Source organism: Pantherophis guttatus, chromosome 4 (assembly GCF_059756535.1).
Source record: "Pantherophis guttatus breed Tessera chromosome 4, ASM5975653v1, whole genome shotgun sequence".
NCBI classification, from domain to species: domain Eukaryota; kingdom Metazoa; phylum Chordata; class Lepidosauria; order Squamata; family Colubridae; genus Pantherophis; species Pantherophis guttatus.
In genome coordinates, this window is record NC_142066.1 from 127,089,175 (window position 1) to 127,110,528 (window position 21,354).

At 36.6% G+C, this 21,354-nt stretch overlaps 1 long non-coding RNA gene across 3 annotated transcripts in view; it reads left to right on the top strand.

Annotated features, from left to right (window-relative positions):
• Positions 1–7,017: 7,017 nt before the first annotated feature.
• The window catches only part of LOC132710151 (uncharacterized), a 68,549-nt gene continuing 54,212 nt past the window's right edge, over positions 7,018–21,354 (top strand). For all 3 annotated transcript variants that reach the window (XR_009620898.2, XR_009620896.2, XR_009620897.2), the window contains exon 1: positions 7,018–7,419. This is a non-coding gene — a long non-coding RNA (uncharacterized LOC132710151). The remainder of the gene's footprint in view (positions 7,420–21,354) is intronic.

The following is a 21,354-nucleotide window of genomic DNA, read 5'->3' on the forward strand; positions in this document are numbered from 1 at the left end:
TATTTGCTGTTTATCTTACTGTGGAGCTACTCTAGGCAACTTAACAATAATACAAACAAAGAAATGAAAAGAAGTAAAATAAGAGAATAATAAAATAAACAATAAAAAACCAATTAGAATATATAAATATGATTTTAAAAAGTATAAAAGGCCTGTCTCCTTAACAAAGGGATAAGTCTGCTCTAGTCGTATTCTTTCTTGACTATTGTAATGTGCTGTACATGGGGTTGTTCTTCAAAAATATCCAAAAGCTTTAATTGATTCAAAAACGTGTGACACTAGGCATGTGCAAGCCTAGTGTGCCCATGTGTCATCTCTCCTGCAGGAGCTGCATTGGCTGGCAATTTGCTTCCAGATCCAATTGACTTACACATTCTGTTTGTCACTTTCAAAGCCCTACATGGCTTGAGACCAGTGGTGGGATTCAGCCAGTTTGCACCACTTCGGGAGAACTGGTTGTAAACTTTCTGAACAGTTTGCCAAACTGGTTGTTGGAAGAAATCATTAGGGCAGAGAACCGGTTGTTAAATTACTTGAATCCCACCACTGCTTGAGACCATATTATTTGAAGGACTGTTTTTTTCCCGGTCACATCTATCTGACCCATCAGGATGGGGAGGCAAGGAATGTGTCTCTCCTAAGGAGGTTCATCTAGCAGGCTCAAGAAGAAGGGCCTTGTCCTTGTGCTTCCTCCCTGTGGAACTTCATCCCTGGGGAGATAAGATTGGCTCCTATTTTGACACTCTTTCACAAGATCTTGTAGTCCTGATTTTACCAATGAACCTGAGCACTTCGGAGTGGCATGGAGCCCAACGACGGACTTATTTGATTTATTGATTCTTGTCACCTGTGGGGGGGGGAGGTAGGGAATTATTGCTTTTTAATTTTTTTTATATAGGGTTTTTATCTTTGTAAACTGCCCAGAGTCACAGAGAATTGGGGAGCTATATAAATTTTCTTAAATAAATAATGCCATATAGTACTTGCATCAATGAAAAGAAACACAGAACTTTGGTGGGGGGTAAAATTTTAAGAGAGTAAAGTCTTGCCACTTTTTAGATGTCTTCCATGATTTTACATATTTGACACAGATAAAAAGGGTAGACTTGGAAATATGGGTTTGCAGTTATGGTATTTTTTTCTCTGGTTAACTTAAACCAGTTACCTCTGCTCTGAACACTTCACCAAATTTGAACAGTATCATTTGCCACTGCATTTCAGTATTACAATTTGCCACAAAAACCCAATAGAATGTTTTCCTGTCATTGTGGAATGCAAAATATAACAAAGCATTTTTAAAGAACAATATAAAATATCATCCTTTCTATTAAAAATATAACAGGATTCTAACATCTTTTCATTCCTCCATTTCACATAATTTCAACAATCCCTGAGATTTTCTGCACATAATAATATTAAATGGATATACCATTATGAAAACCAATTATGAGCCTCTAGCTCTCTAAAGCAACTCCAACTCAGGAGCACAGAAAATTGGGTGTGCTCTTCTAAAAATAATTTCCTTGTTTTCTATTCAAAAGAACTATTTTTCCATAAATATCTTTATATAGAGTAACATCATATGTACCTTTTTGTAACACTGAATTATTGAGTTTTTCTAATTAATGACATATCATATATCAACATACACCTCAATTCTGGCTCTAAATTAGCACAGTTTTACACTAAGGACTGGAACAAACATGATTTAATTTCTAACACAGCAGTTTTTTTTGAAGATGAATCTTTATGAAATTGCTGTATCGAATAATTGCTTAAGCAACAGCACTGGAATCACTCAGTTGTGTTTGAAGTCATTTAATCAGTACTGAAGAAAATTGTTTATCTCGTCTCAAAGCAGCTCTTTAGAGGCTGTATGGATCTTGATTATGGCCGCAATGATGGCTGCATGTCTAAAAGAAGTTAAACAACCTGTTTGTTTCCCATGTGATCTCAAGCCAATAGAAGTATACAATGGAAATAGAAGAATAGAAAATTTAAGCAAGTAAACCCATATGAGAACTCACAAGCTCAGCTAATGGGAGGCTATTACTCCAATGCATAGGAAGTCTGCTAATACATTATCTCTGATACTGATCATCATGTGGCTTCTTCTTCATCATGACAATGTATGTTTTTTCTTCATGTATTATTGCTACTATTGATTTGAGATATGAGGTAATTTGGGTCTAGTGTACATTTTAATTATGAAGAAGGAAGGAGGAAAATAATAATATTTTATAATTGACAATTTACTGATTAGAATTGTTTATTTATTCAGATAAATGGACTCCTCTTTTGTTTTTCTGTTTTCTTATTAATTCATTGTTTTATTCATTTATCCAGTGTAATTGATATCAAGCTTGCATTCAATATTTATTCATGAAGGCTTTCTATCAACAAGTTTTCTGTTTGGAATGATAGGACAAATCTTCATTTTCTTAAAATATTCTCAGTAAAAATGGCTGCATTCATTCATTCTAAACAGGTGCTAACTTTTGCTTTAATTTGGACACGTTATGATAATAAGATTTTGTTAAAAACAATTCATCTCCAAACTGCAATGGTGAAGATAAATTACACATTTACTACTCCATGATTATCTGCTGCTTTTGCTGAAGTCCATGGAGTGAACGCTACAAAATCCATATCAAGATATATGTGGATTTCTGGATCAGATTACCTGGCAAACATATTCTAAAATGACATGTTTATTTGTCATTTATATATTATTTTATTTATTTATTATTAATCAAATTTATATGGCCACCCATGTCATACAAAGTGATGCAGCAATCCATCAATTTAACTGTTAATTTATATATGCCTATAGTTACTGGTTCCAAGAAGATTAATTTACATTCATTGTGATATTGATAAAATTGATATTCAATAATTAAACCAATATATGTATTTCTTAAAATAATATTGAAGGGAGGCCTATTTCTCTTCTAATTTGTCCACTTTAATTTTAGTATCCTATTATAAAATACTTTAGTGTTTTGAAATTAAATGCCATTCTGGCATTGTAACACCAGGAAGAAAAGCTAAAGAAATCATTCCCACTTCATCAGCTTTTTTCCTTTGATAAGTTAATTGCTTACATTCTTATAAATATGTCAAAAAGAAGCAGAACAAAAAACAATACAGAATGGCATTAGATCAGTTAATTCTTTTTTCTTTTGTTTAGATTTTATCACAACATTTAAAAAGTCCTTTGTACTAAAATTCATTTTATCATCCCACAGTTGCTAGGTGAATGTTTTATTTAACACATTGTTGTGTTAAAGAGCAAACTTAACATGTTCACTACAATCATTATGTTGAATGTACCAAAGAATCAGAAGTTCATAGACATCTGATAGACCTTTGTGCTCACAATCCTTTCACAGAAAAAAAATTTCCCCAACTAATTGCCACATTGAAACCAGTTGGGGATAATTGATGTCTATGACATCACTGTTGACATAAACTAGAAAGAAATTATATTTCTTTCCACTATTTGGAGGAATCATCAGAGGTAAAATCTTATCTTCAAAGGCTGAAATTCTAGACCTTTAGTGGGAATATCTAATCCAGTTTTATAATTCCAGTCCAAGTTTCAGCATCATCAGTTTGAAGCTTTAGAAAATCTATATTTTAGAAAATATGTATTTTTCCTATGTTTATGTTAGAGTATTTATTTAGTTTTATTGTCATTCTTATTCTTTATTATTTATATCTGTTGGGGTTAGTTCATTAGAAGACGAAGTAGCTTGTTCTAAGAGACTATACTTAAGAGAAATAATCATATTTATGCAAGCTTAACTTGTAGCCTGCTACATTGTTTAAACTATAGAAAAGTTCAAGTAATATCGGCCCATATTCACTTTAATCTTCTGCTCTCAAACAAAGCAGTCATTCATCTCATATGATGTTCACTTGCAAGGTAAGAAATAGCTTGTCTTAAAAATCATTGTGCATATAACTTTTATAACTACCTTGACATATGGAGAGCAAAATACAGGCTTCATCAAAATTGTTTTATGGTGTTTTGAATATTATGCTATAACCCAGGCATTCATCAAAATTATACTGTGGAACCTCTACTTAATATACTTGTTCCCTTGATGAGTCTCAATCCCTTCTGACCAATGGATGTTTGTGCTTTTGTGTTTATGTGTATCTATAAGAGAGACACAGAGTCAGTGTTTGGTATTATTTTCAATCATATATTATTTAAAAATTATAAATTTACAGTTTTGTATGCCAATACTACATTCTGCGCAATTGACTCATGTGTAAAATTATAAGAATAATTCAGGCTGCTGGGGTTTTTTTACATATAAAGTTTAAATTCAACACATTTTATAAATTGCTTTAATTTAGTGCCATGTTATGTGAATTCCTAGGAAATAAGCAAAACATTGTAATCTCTAGAACAAACAATACCCATGACGTTTTGTGAAAAAATATACTTACTATTCTCAAAAAAATACTTGTCCATATTAAGAAATGCAAAACATGACATATCTAAAGATTCTATAAGGAGTTGATCACTCTGGGTTGTTTTGAGATGTAATCATGCTTACAGTATTCCTGCTCAAACCATTAAGTTTTTAATTAGTCACAATTAAGTTTCAATGAATCTCTTCTAAATGTAACTAAATATGAAACCGATGTACTCATTGATCCCTTTTTTTCTAACACATCAACTATGTTAATATTTTTAAAAGACATCAGTTATTTATACAAATAGCATCTCTCTTTGAGATTATTAGAACTGGACTGTTAATTCTAAACTAGAATTGTTCATTCATAGAAAAATCCAAATTAGTAATGACTGGGTATAGATAACAAAACAGATGGCTATGAATTTAACAATGATATAATAGAAGATGGGTCTTGGTTTTTAATTTCTCACATATGTCTATTTAAATTTTCAACCAGTGCAATTTAGTTATGATCTGTAGGGGCCATTCCAATATTTCAGTAGTATTTAATCTTTATCTTGACTTTTTTTTCTTTAGTATAGCATGATGATCAGATGTAACAGAAGACCCAGCTTCCCCATTTTTTAATAATTACAGACAAGAGTGGTTTTTAGTTATGGAGTTTCTCCCACCAAACAAAGAAATCTACACTTAACAGAATAACAGAAGTGAAAGGGACCTTGGAGGTCTTTTACTCAAACCCCCTGCTTAAGCAAGAAACTATTTCAGACAAATGATTGTCCAATATCTTCTTAAAAACCTCCAGCAATGGAGCATCCAAAACTTCTGGAGGCAAGTCATTCCACTGATTAATTGTTCTAACTATTGGGAAATTTCTCCTTAGTTCCAGATTGGTTCCCCTTGATTAGTTTCCATCCATTGCTTCTTGTCCTTCCTTCAGGTGCTTTGGAAAATAGGTTGATCTCTTCTTTGTGGCAGCCTCTTAAAAATTGGAACACTGCTATCATATCACCTGTAGTCCTTCTTTTCATTAAACTAGACATGCCCAATCCCTGCAACTGTTCTTTGTATGTTTTAGCTTCCAGTCACCTATTAATCTTTGCTGCTTTTCTCTGCACTCTGGTGCAGAGTAGAGAGACACTTCACTGAAATAGCCTCTGTTTACTGATTACATATCAATAATATGAGCTATAAAGTGTTTTTTTTTTCCGGTGAGACTAGTTTATCAGGGCAACCTGGTCTACCCAATTATAGGACAGGTTATACTGCTTCTGCTTTCACTTTTCAGCTCCAACCTGGTCTACCCAATTATAGGACAGGTTATACTGCTTCTGCTTTCACTTTTCAGCTCCAATCCAAGAGCCTTCACAGGCAGTCACTTACACAACAAACTATTTTTGTGTTGAATTTTTATGTACCAACAAAGAAATAAAGTCTCACTTTATTTCTTTGTTGGTAAATAAAAATTCAACACAATATGAGCTATAGTTTTTACATATACTCTGTTCTTCTATGTCTTTCAATAGGAAGGAACTTTCTTTTAATTGTAATAGTTTTTTTAAAATGAGGCATTTCAGTTCACACTGTGTATCTTTCTCACTCGGTTATCATGAACATAGCTATGACATTAAAAAAAGTAAAGATAACCTGGAGTCAAGTCTCAAATTCTGACCTAGGTTTAGAATTCGGTTTCTATTTTGTTTGAGAATATGAAAAACAATTCCCCTTGTTAAAAACTTTGATAAGAAATAGTTGATTACATCACAGTCTATTAAAACCATTCTAAATTTTCAGTCCAACTTTTCAAATATTTCCTCTAAGTTTTAGATCATCTCTTTCCTTCAGTCTCAAATATTTGTGCTGCAAATATTTAGAAGCAAGAGCTCACTGCTGTAAATGCTAGAGAAAATTGGAAAATTGGAAAGAATTCTGAATTACAAACTTTTAAATTTGAGACAAGGAATAGTAAAAAAAAATCTCTATTTTTCCTTATCACTATCAACAAATTATTGACTTCTAGATTGAAATGAAAATATTCTATTCATATTTCTTTTTAATAGTATCACCCTGAATAATTTCCCCCAAAACAATATACATTATTTTTAAATAAAATATCCCTGAAATTTTTCTCTGCAATTCATAAGAATGCTTTAAACAGGAACATACACTACATTCTAGCAGAGCTCATTCATGTCTGAAAATTAAACTAGCTCTTCTCGCCTCCATTGCCTTGTATTTTCTCAATCCCTGGAAAATAAAGAGCTTTAGTTCTAAAGTTACTCAGCATTTCATGAAGCTGCACTTGCTCCACTCTCTTTGAATATGGTAATACCCCTGATAACAGCAGCACAATAATTAATAGCAGATTTTGTCAATTTTCTGCTTGACAAAATCCTCTCCAAGCTTCACATACATCTTTTCCCATCATGCAAGATTATATTCTTTATTTTCCTCTTTTTAACCCTTTGCAATGCATCCCAATTTAATGTTCAAAGACATTCAGCAACACCTTCAATGGACAATGCAAACCTGCCTGTTGTTTAAGCAACCACAAAATCTGGCAACTATTTCATTGTCTTCAATAGTTTCTTTCAGGGATCCTGTGCATCATTTACACCCATCATCATGCAACTGGTTAAGAAAAAATAGCACATGTCACAATATACTGTCCAGACATTATATGTAGAATTGGAGCAGGAAATTGCAGCCGTTAACAACCCCTTGTCTAACAAATTATAGGCTTTCAAAGGACATTAAAATCCTGCACCATTTTAGCAGGACTGCCTATATCACAGCACTCACCTACCTCCTGGCAACAGAATTACCAAGCTGAACCATTCCCTTGTGACATCACAATGAGATGTAAGCTTGTGTATAAAGAAAGAACAGCACATTTATTTTTTGAGGGATATTCCCTGCATCATGTCATCAACTCAGTGGATTTCCTATCTCTCTCCTCCCTACCTGAACAGAATGTTTTAGGAAGGTAATTTAAATGTATTGGATTCACTTCCTGTCCCTTTCTGTTTCACACTGTGGAGCTTCTGAGGCTGTATTGTTATTATATCATTCTTACAAAGGACACATCTCAACTTGGTCCCTGCTTAAATGGCTACTTCAACAACAGACACAAATATTTTCTCCCTCACCCACCTACCCCTGTTATGCCAAGACATTTCTGGCCACTGTAGCCTGTCTCCATTTTGAACCAGCTACTTATTCTGCATTCATCTCTCTGTTTAAAACAAAAAAAAAATGCCTATTCAGGTGGTCTAGAGGGAGGCTGTCAGAAATGGCAGCCTGGATCAAGGGATTTTCCTTCAACATCCAAATGACATGCTGTGGTGAGAGAATTAAACAGATGACTAACTAATGCCCTTTTGCCTGCAGATGGAGATGGGATTGCCAACTTGTAAACCAGGGGCTGATACCTGGGGCGGGTGTGCATGTGTGTGTGTGAATTAAACCATCCTGTGATTGTATTGCCACTTTCTCATCATGACTGCTTGTCTGCTCTCAAGTGCATCTATTGAAAGCCTTTGCACTTCTCTAAGACTTGCTTGCCAAAACCCTCAGCACAGCTTCGGCTGTAAACATTTATCAGGAGAGAGGCACCATCTCTGACACTGGCTGGGAATAGTTGGCTTTTAGGCATTTAATTAAAACATTAAGCATGGGATGGGAGGAGAGGAAAACTCTTTGTGTCAACATGTGGATAGATCAGCTTGACAGCCAACGAGGTTTGCTAGAATAGAGCTTGCCTGCAAATGTTTTCTTCATGTGCTTCCCTCCTTCTGTCCCCCACCCTCCTTGCACTGCTTTGTATAAGAGCTGCAATAACTTGAGCTTCGCTCTGCCTCATGCTGTTAGTTGTGGCTTTGAGATGGCGCCCCATGCTGTCATTCCCCTGATTCTTTCAATCTGGTTGTTAGCTTTAATTTCTGAAATCAAGATTGGATTGTGACAAGGGCTTGTAATGAAAAGTAGGGAAGAAAAGTGGGTGGAAGTCTGGGGAGGGGCTGCACTTAAAGAATACTCAAATTGCAAATGAGGGTAAATATATTTGTCCCACGATAACATTACAGGATCCAATCTGAATCAGTCAGATCTGGAGAGAGAGAGAGCCGTTTCCTGATTATGGGCTCCAGCATAAGCCTGAAAACTTGAAAGAATAAACCTTTGATCCAGGTGACCATCTCAGATTGGATCCTGAATTTCCTATTAGCCAGCACATACAGATAATGAAGAGGACAAGATGACTCAGTGGCTAAAACGCTAAACTTGTTAATCGAAAAGTCGGCAGTTCAGCTGTTCAAATCCCTAGTGCTGCATAATGGGGTGAGCTCCTGTTACTTGTCCCAGCTTCTGCCAACCTAGCAGTTCGAAAGCACGTAAAAAATGCAAGTAGAAAAATAGGGACCACCTTTGGTCGGAAGGTAACAGTGTTCCGTGTGCCTTTGGCATTTAGTCATGCCAGCCACATGACCATGGAGACATCTTTGGACAACGCTGGCTCTTTGGCTTTGAAACAGAGATGAGCACCACCCCTTTGAATCGGGAACGACTAGCACATATGTACGAGGGGAACCTTTGCCTTTGCCTACAGATAATGACCAAATTTAGTTGTCTGGATTTTGCAAATTACCTAATTTTGGGGTTGCACAATTGATGATTGTACATAGAATGGAAGCTCTGGCCCAACCTAAGTGCTCTCTTTATAGCATTTTAAATCCATACTAATGTGGTTTTTTATGGAATTTATACCAATAGAATTGAATTTTTGTATTTGGTTATTTCATGTTAAAAGAAAGACACCTCAGAATTTCCCCCTAATTTGCCCACTCTCAAAGAAATGTTTAGATTTGAAATCATCCAATAGATAGATTTTGACTCATTCTTTCCTAATAAATTCTATGTGTTGAAAGAAAGATCCATCTGGTTCAGTTCCAAGCTGGGAGAAAGGCACTGGAGACAAAATAGAGGCTGGAAGCTGATTTGAAAGAGGGTCCATTTATTGATGAAGCAGAATCACCAAGTACATGTGATTCTGGGCATTTGACCACATGGAACTGAGAATGAGGATTTTTATACCTTCTGTGGGCTTTGCACTTGAACTTCCTGTTCCTGTGCAACAACATGTATTCTATTGGCTGTTGTCAGACTTCCATGGGGCCATGTAGGGGTTATGTGGGGGTCATAACTGGCTCTATAGGTTGTCTGAGCTCCCAGGTTTGGTTGAAGTTTAGAGTGATGTAATGAAGGGGCACTGGGCAATTCCTAATGTGGCTAAGGTCTAATCCTACCTTTGTTGGATCATGGGTGAGGGGTATTTGCTTATCTCTTTATCTCTTAAGTGCTGACATCTGCTGTGAGCTATTAAGGAAAGTGTGGGCTGCTTTCTCCCTCTAAAAAATGTATATATTTCTCATCCAGGGAAATATAATATTCTGCCTTTTTAATATTTTTCAAAATATTTCATTCTTCTAGGAGAAGGGTGGGTGCTAACTTTCTACATATGCCACAAAATTTGGAAGTATTTTATTTAAAATATTACTAGAAATAAGTCAGTCCCTTCTATCTGGAAGTCATTTTACATTCATAATATTTTGCAAAAGTTTAAATTGATATTAACACTGTTTTCATAATTAGATAATAATATTCAGGTAACACTGAACTATTATCAGTTGTATATCTTACATTATTGAGGTTTTGGGGAGTTCTCTATCTAGAAGATGGAGAATCTACAATGTGATTCTATTAGAAGAGAGACAAAAGGCCATGGAGTTTTTGAAGTAGGCAATATGTTATATTAAGCAGTGCACTCTTGTCTCATTCACAATAAAAACGTACAAATAATTTTAGCATTAGACCGTTTAGCAAATTATCCCATGCAGATTTTTAGAAATCCCTCTCCCTACATGGCAGTATTTGATAAACAAGAAAGGACTCAGAAGGTACAGAGGGTACTGTGCAGAAGGATTCCATTTTATGGTATCCATTGCAAAAGATAGAAAACTCATTATTGAACAAACACACCCATAATAATCCTGTGCTATCTGGCATTTACTAAGGAACATGGTGGCTCATGTGGTTAGGACATTGGGTTGAAGGTTAGCAAGCCCACGTTTGAGATCTGAGTGCTGGTGTGGGGTGTGGTGAGTTCCTGTCCTTCACTCTAACTCCTGCCAGGGATATGAAAGCAGCCCCCAACTGAATCTCTCAGGCAGCACTGATGTCACCAGCTAATCCTTTCAACCCATAAGTGCTTCAGTGCTTCTGAAACTAGTCAATGCAATCTGACATTTACTTGAGGATTTATAATATAAAATAATTATTTCCTAATATTACTGCATTTCATTTAATCACTTTTCTGTCTTTCTACTAATGCCAAGTCCAAATTGCCTGATTTTTATATAACAATTTACCTTGGCATGGATTTGAACCAGGAGTGAAATGCTGTGAAGTCTGCTACCAGTTCACTTCATGCCAAATGCACACTTTGTGCACAGGCACACTGCAGGCGCTAAGAAGCCTTTTCTGAGTCTGCAAAGGTAAGTAGAACAGCGAGCGGGAGGAACAGCTGTGCCCCGTGATTTAGATTTGCTAGAAAGCAGGATTTCCTGCTTTCTAGTGAATATAAATCACGTGGCACAGCTGATTGTCGCACAGCTAATCATCGGAAGTTTTTTTTTTAACTTTTTAAGTTAAATGCTTAAGCATTTAAGTAAAAATTTTTTAACTTTTAAAACATTTTTTACTTAAATGCTTAAGCATTTAAGCATAAAATGCTTAAAAAGTAAAAAAATAAGTTCAGATGATCAGCTGTGCGACAATCAATTGTGCCAAGCAATTGTCAGAACTTTTTTAAAACTTTTTTTAGCATATTTTACTACCAGTTCAGGTGAATCAGTAGCATTTTTTACTACAGATTCGGGTGAACTGGCCCGAACCAGTAGGATTTCATCCCTGATTTGAACTTCTTGGTGTAATTTTCTTTTTCATGCCTTCACTCTACCATCTCCATTACTGCCCAAATTTCCCAACCAATGGGAAGAGTTGTCTCCTAAGGTCCTCCTTCCTGAAATTTATAATTGTATATCAGTTTGTGCCCTAGCAAAATTTAAGAGGATATTGATTAAAAATCATTTGATTTGTGTCTGGGCTACCTAAATGATGATATCTTGACTCTTCCACCTATCTTGCTTTTCACTGCTTTTTATACTGCTCCTTAAAAATATTCTGAATAGGCTGATCTCTATGGGCCAGATGTGCATGAGATGAAGCTGATTAAAAAAACCAGCCATCAAATTTTGGCAATCCCTTCCTTGAACCATCCAAGCATCCCCCTACATTCTACTACTTAGTGAAGTCTGTGTGTTTAGGCATATTACCTGTTTTTCTTTTTGCGTGTTTAATGACTGGCCCTTTACTTTTTAACTGCTGCAGCTGTTCAGCTTTATTGGTGGTGTTTAAATTGTTTTACAGTCTATTGTATTGTTTTTAAATTGATATAAGCCAGCATTTTCTTCTTTTTTCCCTTGGAAAACTATTTAGCTACTGTTTACTTTCTCTCCTAAATTTGTAGTGCTTACCTAATTAGATGAACTATATCTTGACTCCATGGTCTTTCAGCCTAGGTGTGCAGCATTAATAACAGATCAGTCACAAGGAGATGAAGCCATCAGAGAAGTAGGTCACTGGTGGCATTTCTTCAAATTATAAAACATGCTGGGCCACATTGTATTGCATAAAATTGAAAACTAGTTTCTTTGATTTGGACTTAATATGCAGTTGGCGTAATCACTATACTGTGTAAATGATAGACTATAGCTTATCCTGTTGTATGAACTGTTGAGTTCCATGAGGCTCTGGAACAGTCCTGGGGCCACACTTACCCCAAACTGCAATCACCTGCATTTGAATGCTCTCCTATGTGTAACTATTGTTTGTGCCTCATCAATTGGCCTCTGTTGGTACACCTGAGCCAAATTGAGTTTTGCGAATATTTTTCCTCTATCCAGAGAATGCAACAGATGTTGCACGACAGGTATGGGGTATGTGCTCTGCTGTAAAGCCTTATTCAGGGTACTTTTATAGTCACCACACAAATGCACTGACCCATCTTGGAGTCAGAGTTATTATTGGGAGTTACTATTGGTGTCTTCCACTTGGCATGGTTGGTCGGCTCTAAAATCCCTTGGGCAACGAGTTTATCCAGAGTCTCATCAATTTTGGGCTGTAGAGCAAAAGGAATCTTTCTAGGCTTTATTTGGACAAGGGTAACTTTGGGATCTAGATTAAATGAGATAGGGGTCCCCATGTACTTGCCTAGTTTTCCATCAAAAAAGTCTGCGAAATCCCTTAGGAGTTCTTCTTCCCAGATGTTGTCTTCAACTTGGTTGATCCCCATCACTGCCAGACCCAGAGGCTTGAACCATTCCAGCCTCAGTAGGCTAGGTCTGTCCCAGTCTACTATGGTTAAGGGTAGTTGTCTTCTGAATTCTTTGAACTCCACGTTGAAATAACCAATTCCCATTACTGGAATTTGGTTTCCTTGGTAGTCCTTAAGTGTGAGTCTCTGCGAATTGAATGCGCTGGCTGTGATTCTGGGTACTAGTTGTTTGATGGTTGTCCAGGAGACCATGGAAAGGTAGGAGTCGACCTCCATCTTGCATGGTCTCCCTTCGATGGAAATGGTCGTCACCATCTTTTTTGCTTTTCCTATGTTCAAGTGTCCAACTATTATGGTCTGGTGTGTTTCCCCTCTCTCTGAGCCATGGCCCTCATTTCAACGGTTTCTTCTGAATGGTTGTTTTCTGTTGCTTGTTGGGAAGCTCCTGGCTCGTGGAGGAGAGCTGGATTGTCTGGGTCCAGAAAACTGGTTGTGACGCTCTGCAGGCTCTTGCCATGTGTCCTTTCCAGTTGCAGCACTGGCAGATCCCATCTCTGAATCTACACTCGATCCGGGGATGGTTTCCCTCACATCCAGCACACCAAAATTCCTTTTTTCCTTTTTCTTGGTATCTCCCTTTCCATTCTGAATGGAGATGATGTTCTTCGTCCTCATCTCCTGTCCTCAGATTCGGTCTCCACATCCTCATAGTGGACTGTGGAATCTTCTTTTGCTTGCGGCCCCTTATTCATCTTTTTCATTGCAGCTTGGACTTTTGTGATGCTTCGGTCACAGTCACTTCCTCCATGGCTTCTTGGAATGTTATTCTTGGTTTCACAAGCAATTTGCAGGGTGAGGTCTCGCAGTCCCAAAATCCACCTGTCTCTCATTGTTTCATCCAGATTGGAGAATTCACAGGCGGTGGCTATCTCGCGCAGGGTCGTGACAAACTCGCTAATGGACTCTCCCTCCCTTTGGTCTCTCCTTTAGAATTCATGTCATTTCATGAGGGATGAGGCTCAGGGAGTGTAGTGTGCCCTCAGGATTTCTTGCAGTGCCGGCCAGATCATGGTTCTCAATTCTGCCGGAGATGCTAGGGCTTTTGCCATTTTAAAAATGGTGGCTCCACAGTGTGTAAGGAACAACGCTCTTTTCCTTTGTTCAGAAAGGCTCAAAACGTCATTAATTCTCAGGAACATGTGGAAACGTTCCATATAGGAATCCCAGTCTTCTCCCACCGGGTTGAATGACGCAAGTGGAATTATTGAAGACATCTTTTGTTGGCCAGTTGTAGTTTTGATGGCCATTGATTGCCACATGGAGAGTCTGTGCAGCCTAGTGTCCTATTGTTCTTCTGAAGATCCCACCTTCATCATCAGTGTTGAGTAGTGGGTGCAGGACACATCCAGCAGTTCAACAGCTTTATTCAGTTCCAATAACAGCAATGCCAATGTGAGCTGCAGCAGCCCTTTTTAAACCCGAGCGGTCTTTGGCTTCAGCCACTGATGCATGCTTAATTTTCTCGTTCTAGCTACTGACTTCTGATTGGTCCCTGTGCCCGTCTATTCAATACTTAACATAAACCAACTGCTTTTACATAATAAACACTTGATGGCTTAAATCAGGGGTGTCAAACTCGCAACATCACAGCGGCATCATGTGATGTATTGGGATTTTTTTCCCCTTTGCTATACCGGGCAGGGACAGGGCCAGCATGTGAGGCATCCAGCTCACAGACCACAAGTTTAACACCCCTAGCTTAAACCAACAATGTCATGATTAAATGCAACTACATTAAGTTTTTGATGAGGATTCATGGCAAACTACATGTCCCTGAAGCAGCAGCTATGGCACCACAGCAGATTCTGGCCGACACTACTGTATGTGTCTGGATAAAGGAGAAATTGTGTGATTATTCCCTTGCACTCTGGACCGATGCTCCTCATAAATAAACTGCAGGAACTGAAGCTTTTGTAATGTAAATGTAGTGTATATGGAAGAAGGGATTGCTGGAAAAACTTGCGAAGGGAGGAATTACAGTAGCTTTGTTTTAGAAATGTTTGAGCAACTGGCCAAAAAATTAGCTGAATCACTTGATACTAATTTGACAGCTTTTGAAAAAAATGGATGAAAGGCATAAACATGAAGAAGGAGGTGAAAAAAGAAAAAGAGGGAAAGCTCTGTAAAAGTGCTTAGAGATATAAAACAAAGGCAATGTGGAAATTGTTGAGATTAAGACAGAAATTATAAACAAAGAGTTGGAAATAGAATGCAATCATCTGGCTCAATTGGAATTGAGGGAAGCTGCAATCATTTTCTTAGATGCAAAGAAGGCTTTTCACTATTTAAATTTGGCTTTCTTATTCAAGGTTTTGGAGGAGGAAGTGACTTTTGGAGATAACTTTACAAAATGGTTAAGATTGATTCACAAAAAGCACAAATAACTTAATGAAAATAGGGATAACAAATCTCTGGGACATAAAAAGGAACAAGGTTTGGGATAGATAGATAGATAAATGATACAGGTAGTCCTTGAATTATGACCACAATTGAACCAAAAATTTCTGTTGCTAAGCAAGAGATTTGTTAAGTGAGTTTTGCTCCTTTTTATGACTTTTCTTGACATATTTTTTATTTATTTATTTATTTATTGGTTTGATTTATATTCCGCCCTTCTCCAGAGACTCAGGGCGGCTTACAATGCGTTAAGCAATAGCCTTCATACTTTTGTATATTCCTGCTTAGTAGGGCTTTCGGAACTCTATTTATATATATATATATATATATATATATATATATATATATATATATATATATATATATATATATATATATATATATATATATATATTTCTAAGTGAATCACTGCAGTTTTTAAGTTAGTAACATATTTGTTAAGTGAATCTGGCTTGCCTATGCGTTTGCTTGTCAGAAGGTTACAAAAGATGATCAGATGACCTCAGGACGCTGCAACTTTCATAAATATGATACAATTGTCAAGCATCTCAATTTTGATCACATGACCATAGGGATGTAGCAGCAGTCATAAATATGAAAAAAAGTCATAAATCACTTTTTTCAGTGCTGTTATAACTTCAAACCGATGCTAAGCAAACTGTTGTAAATCAAAGATTATCTGTAGTTTTAAAAAAACTTTGTTTTTGTACATGATAACTACAAAATTATGTATGCATAAAGATGGAAAGATTCACAATGAAGAAATGGATGGTGAAGATGATGGAACTTGTTGAGATGGCTAAATTGACTTCTTTTATCAGAGAAAATACATTTATTGCTGACTAGAAACCAGTTATAGATTTTTTTTGTGTGAAATAGAAAAAAAATGAACTTTGATTTATAGTTTTGATGAATACACAAGATAGATAATAGAAATAAGGTGTTGTAAATATAGAGCACCAGTGTAAAACTCGCCATGTCATGTTGCCACTATGTGATGTTTCGTGATGTTTTTCCTATTCACAGAACTGAGGTAGGCATGGCCTGTGTGTGACACATCTGGCCTGCGGGCTGTCAGTTTGATACCCCTGATATAGAATCAGAGGTAAATGTATAAAGAAGATCAGAACCCATCCCACAGGGTCCAGTAGGAGAAGTATGTTGTGGATCTTTTTGTACAAGGAATTTCATCAGTGGGATCTAGAAAAAAGCCACTTTTTCTTTTTATTCTGTTTTTATAACTACTGTGACTGCTCCTGGTTTTTGTTTTTGTTTTCCTCTCTCTATTGCACCCTATATTCAATTCCTAATCTTGTCTCCCAATTTTTTTTCCTTTAATTTGTTTTTGTTTTCCCCCTAAACCTATTTGGACCAAAGTGATTCAAATGATATTCTAAAAAAAGAAAATCCCAGCAAAAAGCTTTTGTTTATTTTCAAGGAGCTACTTAAATGTTTAATGACATTAGCTCCTTGCAAATAGCATTAATTTCCTGCATATGCAAATGTCCTTAATGTGAAACCCCCATAACAGGTAGAATGTAGAAAGTTAATGAAGCCATGTAATTAGAATCACTATAGTGACTGCATTCCCTGGAGAATAATAATGTGATAATATACATAGGTTTTCACATTCTTTGGAAATAACAGCTTATAATTTGAAAATAGATAGTAAAATATTTTCATTATCTTCTGCCGTCTCCTAAGGCAAATGGCAGGTACAAATAAATGGTACTCTGATTAATTTCCAGGGGGGATGCTGGGCAAGAGGAATTGCTATCATACACTGAAGTAGAAGGAAGATCTGACATCCATATTCTTTGCAGGAATATTCAGATTGTGGAACACTGTTCTATCATCCTTTCTTGACTATCTCAACCATTAAAACAAGAAGGAAAGCTAAATATTGGCTGGCTTCTATTTCTATTTCTTTAATGAATAAAGAAAACAACATTAGGCTTCAAACATGTTTAATCAGGTATTGTAGGAAGACAGAAAATGAGCAATACGTTGTTGTAGAAACCATCTTATTGGCTTGGTGTATTTATTGGCTTGGTAGCCATTGGTTTGGTAGTGCTCGTAACCAAATTATATAGAATGAATTCAGATGGTTCCCTTTTTTGGATGATGTATGTAAAAATAACAGTGTGCAAGGAGAATAGGATTGTGTTCACTGGGCTCATCCATTACTCTCTGTTTATCAAATAGTTTCTAGCTGGGTAATTCTGGAGGTTGAAATCCACCCAACTTCAAGCTGCAAGGTTGAGAATCACTGCAATAGGTTACCACCTGCTAATAGTGGCAGACCCTTTCATGAAATTTAATCTTGAATTTCAATCAAGGACCGGGAATTGTCACTAATGCATCATAATCTTGTATGTCTTAATCTGACCATTCTTTATTCCTTACGTCAACAATGATATTCCAGTCATGTACTCAAACAGTATAGACATTGAGGCCAATTTATTCTTATATGCTGTTTTTGTTTTCTAAAATTTTCCTGATACAAATTCATTTTTCCTGAGTTATATTCAGAATTGTATGTGTACCATACATTTGTTGTCAAATCATTCTTGGTATAGTATTTTGTATGAAATAATTTTTTCTGTATTCGAGTGTCTATACTTTTTTTTTATTAAAGCCATTTTTATCAAAAGCATTACAGCAAATACCAGGATGGAATTCCCATTTCCCACAATATAATCAAATGAGGAACTGTAATGGATATCCACTGTTCTATTTATCTGCACTGTAAATCTGCATTTACAGTGATGTTATAATTAGATTATATATGTTATAATAATTTATTTATTTTTATTAAAAAATAAACTTTTTGTCATCAATGGAAGTCTACGTATGACTCATACTAAGACTTTGGATAAAGCACACAAAATTTGGAGGAAATATATTTTAAAATATGCTAAACATTACTTTCACAGCAATTTTAAGCTAAGAATCCACCACAAAACAAAGGTCAAATTCATGCATTTCACGTTATGATTTTTAGGATGTGTATTAAACCTGTCTGGGTTCAATGCAGTTAGATGCTTCATTTCAAGGAGTGGAACAAAATCCATTTCAGTATTCAAAGTGAAATATTAGAGGCCACACTTCGCCTTCAGAAGGACAAGTTTGTTTGTTTAAAATGTATATGGCCTCCCTATTCATACATGGAAGTTCAGGGCATAGCAATAAAAAGCCACAACTTAGCACACACACACACACACACACTTTATAAATAAATGTAATGTTAATACAGAAGTAGAATACAAAAAAAGTAGGGCTTCAACTGAACGATCACCATATTTTCCTAACACCTTCTCCCATCCCAATTTGTACAACCTTCTCTCTTTTCTTGAAGGACAATGAAGGGCCAGAGAATATGATGGAGCTACTTTGCTTTGGTAAATAAAAAGACTGAGCTGCTTCATTTGGGGATTTGCTTTAATTGAATCAAATTCCCATCAAATCATTCCACCAAAGCTCTGGACAACACAGCCTTAATTTTTACCCCTCAAATAAAACTATATCTTGGCTAAGCTGAGCCCTAAAGGAGTTTTCATTCTCACTGGAATTGTATCAGAAGTAAGGTGAAATAGCTCTCTTAGACTAAATTCTTGTGGACTCTATTGGAATAACAATGATACAGATGCAAACTAGAGATTATTTTTTTTCCTTTGAGTTTAAAAATTCAATAGCAGGTTCACTCAGAGTGCAGGTTTACTAGTAATTAATGGATCAGATGAAATGTTCTTCTCAGACTTGGTTTTCTTGTATAACAATTCATTCAGTGCAACCATATTTTCTTTCTCAAACAATATTGGGTGAAACCGCTAAACTATTCAGCCAGAGGATTCTAATGTGGATGTTATTTTAAGGCATTTTATTGCTTTTGGCTACAGTTTGGGTCAGCATGTTTCTTTGTGAATTCAGTAAACTTCCACTAACATTCAGTTTTATTCAGTCATTTCTGTTAACAGTCTCAGAGGAAATAAAAGAAATTTGAAAAATAACTTCTGTTTCTCTGTACAAGTATACTCAAACATGTTTATATAGTGCTTGAGGTCTCATATAAGAGTGACATAAGTACTCAACTGTTCTATGTTCTGCAAATTAATTATGTAACAACATTGGATCAAGAAATTGTTGAATTACATATAAACCAGAAAAAAACAGAAAGTTCAGTATCCTCTATTATCTCTTAAATCTGCTTCTTGTAATCAATTTTTTCTGTTATTGCTGGAATCAAATTGCTCCAAACAACAAGAAGTAGGCAAGAAATTGAGAAAAGGTTTTGGCTTGTCTCCATGCTTCCCAGTAGGAAATTATCATTGGATAGGAGACAATGCTAGGCAAGGAATGAGGGGAGCCTGTGGGCTATCTTATCTAAGGAATCAAAAGACTATTAGGACACTGCCAGTCCCTTTCTTCTCTTTCAACCCTGAAATTTGAGTCTTGAATAATAAAATAAGGACAAAATTATTATTATTATTATTATTATTATTATTATTATTATTATTATTATTATTATTATTATTATTATTATTATTATTCATGGTCCCCAAATCCATGAAAGCACTATGATACTAAAGATCTTAAAATAGAATCTTAAAATAGCCTTAGAGTCTATTTCTTTCAGAGCAATGATCTTGAAATGACTGCTCCCAGGGAGTCACAGGTTACCATGGGAGTTAATGAGAATCTTTATCTTTCTTTTTATCTTTTATTAGATTTGTATACCGCCCTTCTCCTTTCGGACTCAGGGCGGTGAACAGCCAAAAAAAAAAAATTTGTACACAAAAGTTAAAATAATTTTTAAAAATAATTAAATGAAATTTGGCCCATAATTTAAAACATTTCAATTAAAATCAGTATCAAACATTAAAACCAAAAGTACATTTTTAGGGCCCGACGAAAAGTCCGGAGGTCTGGGATCACTCGTATCTCTGGGGGTAGATCGTTCCAGAGGGTAGCTGCTACCACAGAAAAGGCTCTCCCCCTGGGGGTCACCAGCTGACATTGTCTGGCTGATGGCACCCTGAAGAGGCCCTCTCTGTGAGAGCGAACCGGCCGGTGGGAGGCAATTGGTGGCAGAAGGCAGTCCTGTAAGTACCTCGGCCCTAAGCCATGGAGCGCTTTAAAGGTGGTCACCAACACCTTGAAGCGCACCCGGAAGTCCACTGGAAGCCAATGCAGCTCGCGCAGGAGAGGTGTCACGTGGGAGCACCCCATTGCTCCCATAATCGCCCGTGCGGCCAATTTTGCACCAGTTGGAGCCTGCAGGTACACCCCAAAGGGAGCCCTATGTAGAGAGCGTTACAATAGTCCAGACGAGAAGTGATGAGTACTTGAGTGACCGTGCGTAAGGAGTCCTGACCTAGAAAGGGGCGCAACTGGCGTATCAGGCAAACCTGATAGAAAGCCCCCTTGGCCACGGCCGTCGTATGCTCCTCTAAAGACAGCCATGCGTCCAGGAAGACACCCAAGTTGCGGGCCCTTTCTGTGGGGGCCAGTGATTCGCCCCCAATAACCAGCGATGGCACCAGCTGGCTATACTGGGACGCCGGCAGCCACAGCCACTCGGTCTTGGAAGGGTTGAGTCGAAGCCTGTTTCTTTGAGAATCCACGATCTACCTCTGTTCAGGAAAAATCAAAATACTGGAAGCAACATCTTCAAGAGTCTAACTGCTTATCCAAGGAATTTGAACTTTAATTGTGGTTTGCTTATCCAGAGTTTAAGCCTCTTCTTTTGCTTTGATTACATTTCTCAACTGACCCTCTGAACTGCAGTTTACTGTAGACTTCCTCAACTATGGATGTGCAGATTGGAAAAAACCCCCACTAGGCTACCACTTGTAGTGATGGAAATTTTTACAGGCCACATCTCCACTGCCAGCTCTCCTGTTTTGTGTTGTTGTAAATGTTGTAAAACAACAGTTTTGTAGATGAGAAATGAATTGTATGTGAAGTTTGTAGGTGAGAAGTGAATTGTATTGTGAAGTTTTCAGTTTTAATGTGATTTTTATTCAAGGGTTCCCTGAGACCCAAAAATTATTCTCTGGGATAAAAAAAAAG